The sequence below is a fragment of the Pan paniscus genome, chromosome 22 (genome assembly GCF_029289425.2).
Source record: "Pan paniscus chromosome 22, NHGRI_mPanPan1-v2.0_pri, whole genome shotgun sequence".
NCBI lineage: Eukaryota > Metazoa > Chordata > Mammalia > Primates > Hominidae > Pan > Pan paniscus.
This window is the reverse complement of record NC_073271.2, coordinates 41,168,532-41,184,529: the sequence shown is the minus strand read 5'-3', so window position 1 is coordinate 41,184,529 and position 15,998 is coordinate 41,168,532. Positions and strand designations below refer to the sequence as shown.

General features: G+C 44.3%; 1 protein-coding gene across 16 annotated transcripts in view; it reads right to left on the bottom strand.

The window, feature by feature from the left end:
* ADARB1 (adenosine deaminase RNA specific B1) overlaps window positions 1-15,998 on the bottom strand; it is a 158,630-nt gene that overhangs the window by 102,006 nt on the left and 40,626 nt on the right. For 10 of the 16 annotated variants that reach the window (XM_063601269.1, XM_063601271.1, XM_063601275.1 and 7 more), the window contains 2 exons: window positions 12,834-12,889; window positions 3,950-4,121 (listed from right to left, as the gene is read on the bottom strand). The exons of 1 other annotated variant lie outside the window; for it this stretch is intronic. The gene's annotated coding sequence lies outside the window, so the exon portion shown is untranslated. Of the gene's footprint in view, window positions 1-3,949; window positions 4,122-12,833; window positions 12,890-15,998 lie in introns of those variants that run through there. 5 more of the 16 variants (XM_034948038.3, XM_055105328.2, XM_063601270.1 and 2 more) reach the window with 2 other exon arrangements.

The following is a 15,998-nucleotide window of genomic DNA, read 5'->3' as shown; positions in this document are numbered from 1 at the left end:
CTATAACTTACGGGGGCCCAGAAAATTGTGAGGGCCTCAAGTTAAAGAAATTCAACATTTTTAAAAACTATGGGCAAAACCTGGTGTGGACACATTTCTTGGGTCTGGCTTCCTAGTTCCAGGGTAGAGAACAAATAAAAGCAATCTTAAAACTCTCTGGAATGACAGAGGCTACTGGAAAAGCCATCTTAGTTCCTCACAAAGCTTCAGACAGAAATGAATCCTCTGACCTGGCCAGCTGCTCTCCCACTGCCGACCTTCCAATAGGACACCACATGCCTGAGCACCCCTGAGCTGATGCGAATCAATCAGGCCCAACACCACACTGACAGCTTCCTGGTGACAGGGGTCATGCCAGAAAAGCACATTCAGAGACTTCTCGTTCTTGGCCAAATTTTTACTTTAAAATTTCAGTAATCTTTTGGAATATTTAGATACTAAAACATCACCTTTGCTCAGTTGGTTATTTTAGTCAATAAATTACTTTGAAGGAAGAAAACTGTCAAGTTTTTGTCACAATATCTGAGGATCCAGAATTAGCATCCTTACAATAATGTGCTTCATTCGAAGGCCCTCATTGGCCTGACCATCCACCCGGACTGCCCATCTCGAGAACCTCCACACAGAGAAGAGCCCCGCAGAGGCTTGCGGAGCTCTGCGCCAGGACACCGCCAGGCACCAGGACAGAGGTCAGCACACAGGACACCCCAGGGAGGGCACCTCCACGCTGTGTAAGCCTTGAATGACAGCTCTTTCCTTCTGGCCCCAAGAGCCCCTCTGAAAAGTGCCAGCCCCTAAAGACGCAGCTGCCTCTTGGCACTGGGCTCCATGCCCCTCCTCACTTCTCCTTTCAGTCAAGGCTTCGAGAGAACTTTAGTTCCTGACCAGTCGGTCAGGTGGCCACACCACACTGTGCACAGAGCAGGAGGCGGCAGCGATGCCCAGTGGTAGCAACAGGTAGCAACATGAGAAGTGGCTTAGGCATCATAGTGATATGGGCACTCCTAAACCTCCTGGAGGGAGCAGGGCCACCCCGGAAACAAAGAACTGTCCTGCACAAAAGGACTTCCATGCAGGTGGAAAGGCTGCTCATAATTCTCTAAGCCCAGCCCAGCTGAGTTTTGGATTGACACAATGCATTTTTCTATACTTTTAACATACACTCAATGTTCCAGAAATACAGAGACTACCTAGAGACAGGGAAGACTGAACACTGCTTCCTTCAGGGTTGACCATTTCAGAAAGTAATGCCACTCAGCTCTATTGTTTATGGTTTTCAGGTCACCAGCTCAGTACCTACCCCACATCTGCCTGCACTGACAGGCCCACACCACTCAGTGATCCGAGTGAAAGCAGCAGTGCCTAAATGTCCATACAGTGGCATAGAAAACTATTTTATTATGTATCTTCAGTTTCTCTTTATATTACATTTCAGCATGACACTGCTTTTTAACATTATATGGCTATAATTATATAAGGTAATATCTTCTGTGAACTTCATTTTAAAATAAAAAGATGAGTTAATAAATATTTGTTACAAAAAGAAGATGTGGTGTGGGGTGGCAATGAGAAAGACTGAGAAAGCTTTCCAGGCTTCAACAAGAGTCAAGGTTTCCCGAAGCCCTCCTCAGCAATTCCTCTTGTGCAGGGGAATTACTATAGGAATTCTATCTATTGTATCCCCCCAAGATGTTCCAGCCTCAGAAGATAATCTCATGTATAAAAACACAAGAAATAACTTCAGTCTTTTCAAGCAAAAAGAAAGGCAAAAACAGTGAGTCTGCCTGAAACTAAGAATAACTCCCCACACCCCTGCAGTGTGACCTGTGGCTACACGGCACAGACAGCACTAAGGCAGGACCCGGGCGGGAGGCGCAGAGGGAAACCAGACGGTGCAGTGAGGCTGAGGACGGCCGTGCTTCCAAAGATGTTCCAGCCAAAATCTTTCATGTTTATTTATTTTTATTTAAACCACCCTGAAAAGGGAAAAGAATAACATGCCAAACTGTTTGCTGCCGAAATTAGCTCTTATTTTATGAAAGAAAGGAAATACACGATTTCTATTCGCAGCTAACATTTAGTAACACAGAATCAGGAGGAGGAGATATGACTCATCATGTCGTAATATTTTATAATTTCCAGCTCTTCAGTTTTGCTTTCTCAGCACATGCTTTAGATATCTCCTTCTGGCCTGATTATTTTTTCTATGCTTTTAAGAACAATTTATTGGTGCAAAGGATTATAAATAATTCATTTCTCCAATGCACAGCTATATTATATAAAAATACTTGCTATTTCACATGTATGGCATAATTAATGCAATGTTTTACTTCTGTGGCATGTTAAAAATAGGTAGTCACAAATCGACACTTAACTTAGCAATATTAAACCACAACGTCTCTTTCAGACTCATTCCAACTCTGGGATCCTCATTCTTTCAATAACCTCTGGTTACAGAGAAGCTGATTTCCTATCACTAATTAAGCTAGAAGAAGCGCTGTGGCTGAAAATAAAATTCCATCCCACAGCACAAGCCATGATAAAGGTGACCTGATTTTGACCTTCCCGTACTTGGACGGCCTGTGTACCCCGCAACAAAAAGCATCGCTTGAAGATAAAGCCTCCTTTAAAGGTCTCGCTAGGGAACCAGTTACCTGAAATTCCTGACATTTACAGACAGAAATGGCAAACAGGACCTTTGCGGGCACAAATTCAAAACCCAGTAGTCAGACATGGGCGTGTCTCTACTCCCCAAAGACGGTGTCCCCCCTAGGCTCCCAGCCACTCTCATCCATCCACGCTCACGCCCTGGTGACTGCCCCCTACCCATGGCTCTGCACCAGCCACTCCCATCTGTCCACACTCGCGCCCCGGTGACCGCTCCCTCCCCACAGCTCTGCATGCCATCCCGAACTCCCAGGTGGGAGCACGGCTGTGTCCAGTGAGCGGCTCACATGAGAGCTGCCAAGCGAGCGCCTGGTCCCTGCCATGCCCAGAGGGCATCTGAGGCCCAGTGGGCGCTCGTCAGTATCCACAGAGCAAATGGACACAGGAGCACACCCGCGTTCCTCCAGCCAGCAGCAGCCCTCTGACACCTTCTCTTTCCCCTCATCTCATCTGAACCCATGAAAAAGCTTCCCTGGAAATGTACAACTGGACTTCCTGAGTTAGTCACTCAGCTGCTCATAAGTAAATTAATCTGACACCATACTAATTTTACTGGGATTTTAGTATTTGTCACAACTTCTCTCAAAAGCAGACGCTGAATCATGAGATAGTCGCCAAAAATAAGTACTAAAGAAATGTTCTTCTTTTTTTTTTTTTGAGAAAGAGTCTTGCTCTGTCACCCAGGCTGGAATGCAACGGCATGATCTCAGCTCACTGCAGCCTCTGCCTCCCGGGTTCAAGCGATTCTCCTGCCTCAGTCTCCCGAGGCTGGGACTACAAGCGTGCACCATCACACCTGGCTAATTTTTGTATTTTTGGTAGAGATGGGGTTTTGTCACGTTGGCCAGGCTGGTCTCAAACTCCTGGCCTCAAGTAATCTGCCTGCCTCAGCCTCCGAATGTGCTGGGATTACAGGAAAATTTTCTTTTAATTACTCCTAAGAAAATAATAATTGATGGTAAAAGCTTTCACCAAGTCTAGTGCCTGGCATGAAGCACTGACTCAATAAATGCTGAACTGACCCCAAAGAGGGCAGCAAGTGCCACACATGCCACTGGAGGGCAGCAGGCACCACCCCAGAACCAGCATGAGGGACTCATGGGTGAGCTAAGGCTGCAGTAAGATTAGAAATCAACCAACAGTAACAGATCATCTGTGCCGGGAAGTATTCAACAAAGCATCTTTCAAAGGCAAGCCAAAAGGCTTAATTAAGCAGTTTATATCAAGAAAAAGGCATTTCTACCAGTCAGATTTGATCAGATCTTTACAGGTTTTTACTCACCTTGAAATTTTTCTAGCTTTATGTCTGCTCTGATCCCAAGGCAGCTTCCTTCGGTGCGAGCGGACTGAGAGAGTATCTCAGCAGGACTGAAGTAAGCAGAACTCCGCGCTCAGCCAGTGTGTCTCCTTCAGTCGCCCCTTAAGCTCTCCATGCCAGCCTGAAAGGCTCCACTCTGTGTAACAGAGAGATTCGGTAACTTCACACTTGTTTGATTCAGTATCAAAAGCTTTGTCACCATTTCAGAAGTGAACTCTATAACAATAAATACTCTCCATGAAAAGTCTTCTAAATACAAATTTAAGTTATTTTAAATGTACTCTTCCTAATCTGTAAACGGGATATGCGCAATCCATCACGTCTCCGTCCGTCTGCCTGCAGCAGGTAGAGGCACCTGCGACAGACGGAGGCAGATCGCTGCCGGTCCAACATCTCGGCATCAGCGGCACCAGGCCACACACTGAGGACTGGAGTCTCAGGCAGAATCTCACACGTACTCATCTTTTTTACAATTCAATATGCACACACCCCTACACATGCACACATGTGAATGTGAGTCCAGATACAGAGATGCACCATCCCTGCACGTGCTCTGCCCGGATTTGGAAGCTACAGGCCACCTCTGCTTCTGAAGCAGAGGTTGTGAAACAGTATCTCCATCTCGTTTCTGCTCTGTGTGAAAGCGTTTTCAACCAGCAAGCCATTAGAGAAAATGTTTCAACATGCTAATACAATTATAAAACCTCAATATGAAGTATTAAAATTTTCTTCCTGAAAAGCAAACTGATATCCAAAAGAAGGGGAAGTCTGCAATGGGTTTCTCCATTGCAGAGTTCCAAAGAGAAGTCTCTGGGAGGTGTGTCCAGGGGAGAGCGGGTTTCTGAGTGGGAACCTGGAGGAAGGAGGTGAAGTGTGGGATAAGGTGCACGTGAAAGTGGCTCGACTCTCGCTATGCAGACTTGGCCAGGCCATCACAATGCGTTCCTGCTGCCCCGGTCGCTGCTGCAGTCCTCAGAGGAGATTGGAGGCTACCTTCCAAACCTCCCACCTGTGACCAGCTGACATTCATCTAGAACACACGTCAGCTCGTCTGCTGGGACAGACCTAAGACACAGAGACAAGCTCACCTGTGTCCTGCACTAGCACCATCAAGTCAAATGGGCTGTCACTGAAAATGCTCTATCAGCCTGGAATTACAGGTCACAGAGTCATCTTGTCCAGCACAGAGAATGAGGGCCACATGTCCAGAACTGTCCCCACTATCAATGACCCCCATCATCACCACAACAGATTCAAGCTCCCAAATCACCCTCCCCAGCGGTCCCAATCACCACGCCTGGGTGGAGAGTGTCAAGAAGTGCAAGGACGTTGGCCTCTGACCTTCAGCGTTGCCTCCACTCAGTCCGAATCCAGCTCCACCACAGCCCCTCCCCAGTGGGCAGACAGCAAGGGCCCCGAGTGAGCACGAGCTGAACAAGCTTCTCTGGAGATGGCACCTAGCCCCTCCCTCAATCCAAAGAGCCACAAAGAAGTAAAATCCATTCTAGAAGCTTTACACACCAAAAAGTCCACCGCCTAAACAGAGAAAGAAAAACACAGCAGAAAGGACATGAAACCAAGATTTACAGAACTGGGTTCTAGTGCCCACATCATGTCCCACCAACTCTGCAAGCCTGGCCAAGAAATCTGACCTCCCTGGGCCGTCTGCAGGATGGGAAACTGCATGGGAAGCCCAGCCACTTTGAGGAGGGAGCAGGTGATATGCAGGGTGGGTTTTGGAAGCTGCGAAGTCTAAACATCAAGTGTGAGAATGGTTGCCTCCCATTTGAGGACACTCATACCAACTGAGGTAAAACTGCCATACTTGCCAGGAGTATTGCAAGGGGTTTCAGGAAAAGCATGGCTTCCAGGAAAGAGGGGTCCAGGCCACCACCCTAGACCGCAGCCTTGCAGCCGTGTGACTTGAACAGTGACTCAGCCCCTTCCAGGCTTGCTCCTATGAGGACAGGACGAGGACACAAGGAACACCCGCCGCAGATGGTGCCGTGAGGATTAAATGGAGGAACAGATGTAGAGTGCTTGGCCCCGTGACTAAGATCACAGTAGGGGCGCAATGAAAGATGGTCAAAAACACCGGAGTCTTTTTGTCATGGAGGGAGTGGAGAGGAGCAGGTGACAGAGACAGCAGACAGCGGCTGAAAAAACAAAACAGTGGAGAGATGGGTGGAGAGATGGAAGATCTGCACAACACAATTAACAAGCTGCACGGCGGTCACATGCAAGACGCTGCTCCTAACAGTGCATCATACATCAGCTCCTCAAGGACACATGAGCCACTTCTAAAAATAGACCATATCCCAGCCGTAAAGAAAATCTCAACATATTTCAGGTGGCTGAAATCAGACAGAGCTCATCCTCTGATAGTAATACAATGAGCCTAGAAATTAATAAGCCAAGTATAACTAGAAAGTCCCCATGTTTGAGAGTTAAGCAGTACACTTCTAAATCATCCATAGACAAAAGAAAATAATCACAGGAGAAAACAGAAAATACTTAGAACTTAAAACTAGAAAAGATTATGTACAGAATTGTGTGGCACACAGATAAAGCAGTACATCAGAGGGACCTTTATAGCTCGGTGCTCAAGCTAGAATAGGAGTAAAAAAATTAAAGAGTGCCTACCTGAACAAGTCAGGGAGAGAAGAACAAAGTAAGCTCAAAGAAAACAGAAAAAGGGAACTAGTAAGAAATTCAACCTGTATTAATTACATATAACGGCAGGGACACAAAGATAAACATTGGTTCTTTGAAAAGACAATGCAGTGAACCAGTGATCTCTGGCAAGACTCATGGAAACACAGAAAGGGAACACAAGAGAAAAAGCCCAAATTAAACAGCCTTGGAATTGAATTGGAGGGCAGGAAGGCCTGATGGCCACAATGTGACTCTCCTGTCCTTGTGTGGGAAGATCTTACTTCCCCCAATGAGTCCCGGCAGGCGGGTGACTGCTCTGGCCCATTGAACGCAGCAGGTGTGGTACTGCCAGGTCCAGACCAGCACCTGAAGAGGATGCCAGCTTCCACCTCCTATTTCTGGGAACACTGTCTCTGGGGAGCCAACTCAGATGCTCTGAAGAGATCACAGGGGCTACATGCAGAGAAGGATGTCTAGTCAGCCCCAGGCGGGAGCCAGCCACCTCACTGAAGAAGCCTTCTCATACAGGACATTGAGAAGAACCAAGAAAGCCACAGCTGACAGCCAGAAGCAGAGCTCCAGACACTCAGGCTACCTGGCTGAGCATTAATAAAGCGATTGTTGTTTATGTCACTAAGTTGGGAATGGGTCATCAGGCGGCAAGAGAAACCAAAATGGAATTATCACTTAAACTCTGACAACACTAAAAATATAGTAAGAGGCTTTATAAACTTTATTCCAAAAAGCTTGTAAGCTTAGGTTAAATGAAGAAACTCCAAGAGAAATACAACTTATTAGGCTGGGTGCAGTAGCTCACGTCTGTCATCCCAGCACTCTGGGAGGCTGAGGCAGGTGGATCACTTGAGCCCAGGAGTTCAAGACAAGCCTGAGCAACATAGCAAAACCATCTGTACTAAAAATACAAAAATTAGCCAGGCGTAGTAACACACGCCTGTCATCCCAGCTACTTCGGACGCTGAGGTGTGAGAAATCACCTGAGCCTGAATGGTCGAGGCTGCAGTGAGCTGAGATTGCACCAGTGCACTCCGGCCTAGGCAACCAGAGTGAGACCCTGTCACACACACACACACACACACACACACACACACACACACACACACATCACCATTTAAAAAGAAAAGAAATACAACTTATTAACACTAACTCAGGAGGAAACAGAAAATCTGACAAAACTACAAACATTAAAGAATTAGAAGCCAGATGCAGTAGCTCATGCATGCAATCCCAGCACTTTGGGAGGCCGAGGCAGGCAGACTGCTTGAGCCCAGGAATTCAAGATCAGTCCTGGCAACATAGTGAGACCTTGTCTCTACAAAAAAAAATAAAGAAAATTAGCCAGGAGTGGTGGCTCACGTCTGTAATCCCAACTGCTCTGGAAGCTGCAGTGGGAGGATCACCTATGCCTAGGAAGTTGAGACTGCAGAGAACTGTGATCACACCACTGCATTCTGGCCTGGGCCACAGAGCAAAACATTGTCTCAAAATAATAATAATTATAATTAATTATACACACACACACACGTAGTATATATTAGATGTGTCATATGGATGAGGGGGAGTTATCGTCAGGGAGGAGCATGAAGGAAACTGTGAGGTACACAGTGTCTATTTAACCTGGGTGAGAGTTACATGGACATGCAATTAAAATTATTCTCTTATATATGTGTCCATGTTCATGAAAGGTATCTCACAATAAAAATGTATTAGAAAACAAATAATCAGGCAACAGAACAAAAAAAAAATGCCAGCAATGACAACTGATTTTATACAGTACTATCAATAACAATGGGACCAAGTAGCTGCTGTATGATCAACCATATGAAACAACTAACCAACCAGTGCAACCAGCTGTCTGCCTGCCACGGTCTCAGATAAGAGCTAAGGAACCACAGGTGCAGAAGAGTTATGAGATTATGCGAAAAGGCAACTAGAAACTTTATCTTCCTCACACAAAAAAGAGAGACTGAGGAGACTACGTTCAAGGAGATCGTGGTTGGAGGTGCTAAGAGGCAAGCTCGCAAGCTACGGCCAAGAGTTTCAACCTGCGCCGTTTTCTCCATTTGCCTTGAGCCATCCTGCGAAACTGGTGGGGAGTGAGCCACCCGAAAGGGTGGATGGGGAAAGGGAAGTACTGTGGGATAGGCAGCTCTGCACGTCTCCCACCTCCGCCCACTGACATGCCAGGGGCCAGCAGCTCAGCTTCAACCCCAGCACCACCACCTTTCCAGAGCTTTCTCTGGGTGACTGCTCCTAGTCGCAGGAAATCCTCTTCTGAAAATAGCATGACTCCAAATTCGTCAAGCTGAAGGGGTTTCCACAATGGGTTTATACCCCACTATCTCCTAACAAAGGGAAATGCCAGTGCCACAGCAATGCTATGAAAAGAGGGACCACTGAGGATTTAACATGCCTTGTACCAACAGCAAGTACACTGCAAGTTGTATTAAAACACATTTATCATTCACAGCACTTGATGGATTTGCTGTGCCAGTAATAATCATATTGATTAAATGAAGCAATTGTTTCCTTTTAAAGTGATATTTATCATTATAATTTAATTAGACTGTGGAAATTGGGGCTCTGCTCTGCCAAAAACTAAGTACTCTCATTTTCTACCTTGCATAAAGCCAAGACTATGCACGGGTGTGCAGTTAAACAAATATGGGCAACTGATGAGATTTCACTATTTCGAGACAGTAATTACTTCAGGAAGTACAGAGGCATGATATGCTCGTGGCAAGTAAAGTACAGGTCAAGAGAAAGTAATCAACTGGAGGCTGCTACGGCAAAGAAGCCTTCTTCCTAACTTTTGACAGTAGCTGCCATTTGAAGTGCTTTATTAGTCCTAAGAATTAGTAGCAACAATGGGGAACAAAAAGTTGATGGCCCGAGAAGAGGGGATACAGCTGGGAAAACAGCCTTGAACATGCTGGAAAAGTCAAACACACCATATACGAACAGAAAACAACGGCTAAAGGAGATACAAACAGTTAGTAAACAGGTAAACTAAGAATGACCAATTGGACTTGGCAGGACAGGGAAGCAGAGAGACCCTCCAGAAATAATAGCTATAATGACTAATGCTAAAAGCTCAGTGGACAGGTTTTAGCAGCATATTAGACACAGTTAAAGAGAAAATGGCCAAACTGGGCAGTAGAACCGAAGCAATAACCCAGAAAGCAGTGCAGAGACACACGAGAGACAGAAAGTACCAAAAGCATGGGAGCTCTCACAGAAACAGATTCGGCCAACTAACCCGCAGCAGAATAAATACAAATAAGAATGAACCCAGACACAGCACAGAGAAATGACGTGGGAGCACAGGGGGTCAGGCTGAGAGCGGATGCCCAGGGCCCAGGGAAGAGACCAGTAGTGGAGCAGGATGAGATCTTCAATGTGCAGATGGGAAAGTAAACTCCCCACCTAACAACAGTCTTTCCACAATAAGAATAAAGATGTTTTCACACAAATCACACCTGAGATAGTTAATCCTAAGGGACACATTCCAGAAGAACTGTGCTCTTGTAGAGAAAGAATATGTAGCAAAAAAGAGTGGCTATAAAAGGAAGCAGCATGTGAAAGCACTGGCTGAATAAAGGAAAAGCACAAAGCTTACACATACCGTTCCAGCGAACAAAAAACAGGGAACATCCCCAACTTGTTTTACGAGACCAGTATAATCTCGGTAGTAAAATCTGTCAAGAATGTGCCAGACATGAACTATCAGCGGCTTTTACAAATGTAGACACAAAAATCATAACAAAATTAGCACATTTAAATCCAGGGACATATAAAAGACAGTAGGTCACACCTGAGTTGAATACACACATACCAAGAATACACAGCTGGCTTCAGATGTGAGAATCGATCAACGCACTGAACAGCGACATTTCTATTCAAGGGTTCTTTAACTTAGATTTCTCAATCATTCAAACTGGTATTTTTGTAAATTTCCATTAGTAGAATAAACCTCACACTGTTCTCAAAATATACACTACCTGTGGAAAATAAAAAAACGGAGGATAAAGAAAGCTGATAAAATGAAAACAAACATTGTCGCCAATAATGAAAGTAAAGGCCCAGCACACACAGCTTCTCCACATTCCTGCCCTTGCTGGAGGAAGACAATAAACTTGGAAGTTGCCCCCAGAGCAATGCGGTGGCAGGGGTGGTGTCCTCAGAGGGTCCTAGTGTGTCCGTGATAAGGCCATCATGAACAGAACCAAAGAAGGCAAAAGGGAGACATCTGGCCTTCGCAGGCTTCCTTAGCGTGTTTTCCACACCTGTGAGGATCCTGAGCGAGTGCCAGGAGGAGACGGAAGAAGTGCGGCTTCACACTCCTCTCCAGAGCAGGCATTCAATCAACAGTTCACGAATGGGCTTCAGGAAGACAATGAGAAGTGTGAAATCATATATGAAATGATGTGTTCATATGCACAGATGAATTTTTCTAATGAAAATGTAAATGGATTTAATCAGATATTCAAAAGAACCCAATACCCCACAAGCGTGCCAACATCTGACATGCAAACTTGTCCGTGCGGTAGAGGCCAAAGACAGCCCTCACCATGGGCTGTGAGATGACCCAAAACCCAATCCTTTCTTTGGCACTTCACCAACAAAATTTCATAGCCTTTCTTTTCTCAGTGCAACTAAGGGCTAGTCCATGGTAACCTACGAAGTGAATTATTACGGGGCACTAAAATTTAAGATTTATAACCTAAACCTGAGGTGTTACTAGGCTTTATAGAGGTCTAGTTCAGTATCAAGAAGGGAGGCTCCTGTGCAGAGCTGCAAAGCTTGGTAATGCGCCCACGTGGGGGACACAAAGTCCTCATCCTCAGAAACAGCATTTCGTGCGTTACCAATGACAGCTTTATTTATAATGGATTTCAATTACCAACATTCTTGCTTTTATAATCTCAATGTCCGTTTTCTCATTTTCACAGCAGTTTAATGTGGGCTGTCTGGGTATATACCACCATGACAATTCATAGTTTCAGGAGCCATGATTTTTCAACAACTTATAAGTATCCTAAGTCATCTCCGTCTTTATTTCAAAACAGATGTATAGAACCTCCCCTAAATTCTGATACAGTAGTAACATTTTATTTGTTGGTGATGTGCTGATTAAGAGTATATGAAATTTAACTAACTTGCAACACACCATCAAGGCAAGTGTAACAAAGTTACCCAGCTATTTTTAAGTTTATGGCCACACTCTTACATAATAAAGAACAACACGTCTCATAAGAACTTCTGTATCAAAAGTACCTAAACTGGTTCATTTAATTTCATCCCGATTCTTTGATAATGTTGAGTGATATTTCCACTGGAGAGCAAGAACAGCTACTGGTAAAGGTGACCAAGGCACTAATTTTGCCACTGAGAGTGATCTAAAAAGGCTTTTAGGCTAGGCACAGTGGTGTGCTCAGCACTTTGGGAGGCCAAGGTGGGAGGATGGCTTGAGCCTAGGAGTTCGAGACCAGTCTGGGCAACACGGCAAGACCCCACCTCTACAAAAAATTTAAAAATTAATCAGTCAGTGTGGCACGTGACTGTGGTCCAAGCTCCTCAAGAGGCTGATAACAGGAGTATTGCTTGAGCCCAGAAGGTGGAGGCTGCAGTGAGCCACGATCACACTACTGCACTTCACCCTGGGTGACAGAGCGAGACCCTGCCTCTAAATTAATTAATTAAAAGGGCTTTTAATTAAAAATGGTGATAAAGTACACCATATCTTCTCTCCATTCTTCCCAGAGCTCTGTTAAAATGTCAGAAAAGGTACTTTTTGGTGGTGAATGAACCATAATAGTGCACGGTGCTAAAAATTTACAGAGGGATTTAGCAGAACACAAGAAAGCCTGCCAGGGCTTTTAGAGCATAAGGCAGACGAAAGCAGGTTGATGCGAGAGAGCAGAGGAAACTGCAGAGCAAGACAACAGAGGTGAGGGGTCTTCCCAAGAAGCAGGAGCCATAGGGAACGCTTTTATTCCTGGGCTAAAACCTGAGAATCGCTCTCCAAAGAAAGCCTGAGGTTTTCTAAGGGGTGATCCCAATATGGGCATGCGGGCTGGAAGAGAAGCAGATCCGGGTTTAGGGTAACGAAAAATCAAACCGTCAGGACATGAAGCCCAGGGAGGGAGAGAAGGAGAGAGTAGAAGATGTTTACCTGCAGTAGAACAAGGATCAAACGGATATCCAACTTCTCATTAACAACACTAGACTCTGGAAAATAATAGAGAATATTTTCTGATTTCAAAAGGAAAATTATACGATCCTAGAATTCTAGACCCTACCAAATTATCAATAAGTATGAGAACAAAGTAATTGCATGTTTGAACATTACGTGCAAAAACCCAAGAAGTCTGTCAGCCATCCATTCTATAAGGAAGTGAATTAAGAAGTCTGTCAGCCATCCATTCTATAAGGAAGTGGATTAAGAAGTCTGTCAGCCATCCATTCTATAAGGAAGTGGATTAAGGAGGTGCTCCAGCAAAACAAAAATAGAATCCAAGAAACCAACACCATGGGATAGGAGAAACCATGGCAACTGAGGCAGCTAGAAACAGCAGACGCCTAAAGAGAAACTGGGAGTTCCATCTGAATATTCTCCTTTTATTGGCAAATGTTTGGTGAGGCAGAATTACATTTCATACCACTTGGTTCTATGGCAAAATATACTATCATAATACTATAAATGTTACTTTTCTTATATTAAAATGTTTAGACTACACTTGCAGGAAAAGCACAGGGAGCCTAATGATAGATGGGAAACACTACAAATGTTTTAAGCCTTGTCAATATAAATCTCATCAAAACTCAAGAGTGTGAAGGCACTGTTGACTTCCACATGAACTCACAAACAGAAAAGTTAAAGCTATAATGGTGACTACAAGAAGAACTTAAGAGAAGACAACACAAACTGTACATTGTTTACCTCTGGAAACCGGGCATGGGGTGGGGAGGGAGAAAGAGGAAATCTCCAACTTAATTTATACCCATTCATGAGCTGCAATGTGTTTTTTACCATGTGCTGGTATTACTTCCATTTTTTAAAATAGTTACACTAAAAGGGCCCCCTTATCAATAGGCGATCCATTAAATAACTGCAGTACATCTATAGGACAGAATAATATGTTCTTGTAACAAGTGAAGTAGCATGAGCATTGTGTTAGTTACATAAAGTCAGAATTTTAAAGAAGCTTTTTTTTTTAACTGTGAAAGAACAAAGATAAAGTGTCACAGTCCTACGAAGAGAATGGCACTACCTGTACTGACATGCAGGATGTGACGGGACAGCTGCGTTATAGAGAGATGTGCACAGAAAACCCCTGTGTATCTCAGCAATCCCATATACATAACAGAAACTCCTCATCTATTATTTATGCCAGAATCCAGTGCTGATACAAACTAGTGGGTACGTACCCTTCCATATTTTTCCCATGTACACACACACAACATTTTGTAAGCCTAAAAAGCTGGCACAAAAAGCAAACCAACTTCACAAGGACAAGCCAGAGAGTCCTTGGGGGATGTCCTCCCAGGAAACTCAAAACAGCAGCAGCTAGGTCTCCCTGGAGAAGGAGGCTGGGAAGAGCATCTGATAGAACTGCTCCCTTCATCCTTCGAGGGAGCAATCCAGGAAATGCAAGGCTGTCTACTTCACATGGTTTCCTGAGGATATGGGTAGAAAACATTTCCAGTAAAAGCTTTACTAAAATGTTATACAGTGAAAATTAAATACAAACCATTCCTCCATGTGCCAGTGTCATCTGCTAATTTGTACAACATCTTGTTTCAATGACCTGAGAGGCCTACACAAATAGGTAGAGTAACCACAGTATATCAATTATGCCGAGAAAAGAAAAAAAAAAAACATATACATGAAAAAAGACACAGATATTGTTTGGCCATGTCCCCACTCAAATCTCATCTTCAATTGTAGTTCCCATAATCCCCACGTGCTGTGGGAGGGACCCAGTGGGAGGTAATTGTATCATGGGGGCAGTTACCCTCATGCTGTTTTTGTGATAGTGAGTGAGTTCTCATGGGATCTGACGGCTTTGTAAGGGGCTTTTCCCCATTTTGCTGGACACTTCTCCTTGCTGTTGCCATGTGAAGAATGATGTGTTTGCTTCCCCTTCCGCCATGATTGTAAGTTTCCTGAGGCCTTCTCAGTCATGCTGAACTGTGAGTCTGTTAAACCTTTTTCCTTCATAAATCACCCAGTCTTTGGTATGTCTTTATTAGCAGTATGAGAACACACTAATACAGATACAAAGGAAACATACAAAATAATAACAAAAGTTGCTTCTATGCAAAGGGACTAATATGTCTCTTCCTAGTTTTGCATTTCTGCAAAGTATGCACAGTCTGTAATAAGCATACTGTTTCTAAATAAAAAATTAAATCTTTCAGAAGAAGCTTGGCAATGTAGAGTTTTCTCCAAAGACTTAGCAGCCGAGGCAAGGGAAGGCACGCAGGGGTGCTGCTGCGTAGCAAGCACAGGCGCAGGCCCTGCCCAGGCCAGCCCCACCCTGGGGCTGAAGATGGAGAAAAGGCCAATTCCAAGACTGATCCTGTTCAGAAGACAAAAATGAGCTCAAGCAGCTGTTCCTGCCACTGTAACCTGAGGAATTCCGCCCTGGGGACACTGAGAGATGCATAGCGGATACCACCTTAATCAGCATCCCCAAAAGCACTTACCTTTTCACCCCAGGATGACCCAACTTTGCACAAAGGACTTAGTCTGCACTCAGCAAGAATGCAACACACAGTTCCTTAAGGAAAGAGGATGGATGACAAGGGTGAAATCAGTTAATTAACAAATATGTATCTCTTCAGCATTTTGCTTTGCAGGGGGAAAAAATACCCTTAAAAGATGAGCAAGCATCCCTACTATTTAATGTGGTGACATCATGGCCCCAGATTTTAGGTGAGACACTAAATCCCCTTGACCCACAATACTACGTGTTATGTAACAGCACCAGAAACTCACACATTTGAACTTTAGAGCAAGTGAATAATTCCTTACATGCATTATAGATGAAAGAAGAAAAACCATATGACTTCTGCAAGAGTCCTTGGGTTTAATGGACACAAATTTTAAAAGCTACCTCAACTATTAAGTTTAAATAGTAAACATGTTAAACATTTACATAGTAAACATCCTTTAAAACCCAAGGATGCAGAAAAAGGGGAAGAGATTATGCTGAAGTCAAAAGATGTACACCTATAAGAAATCAGTGATCTGTCTGCTAATTTGACTGGGATGTAAATGGCATCTGATGATACAGACAATCTAACTGGGTTTCTTATTCCTTGCTCTGTCAGG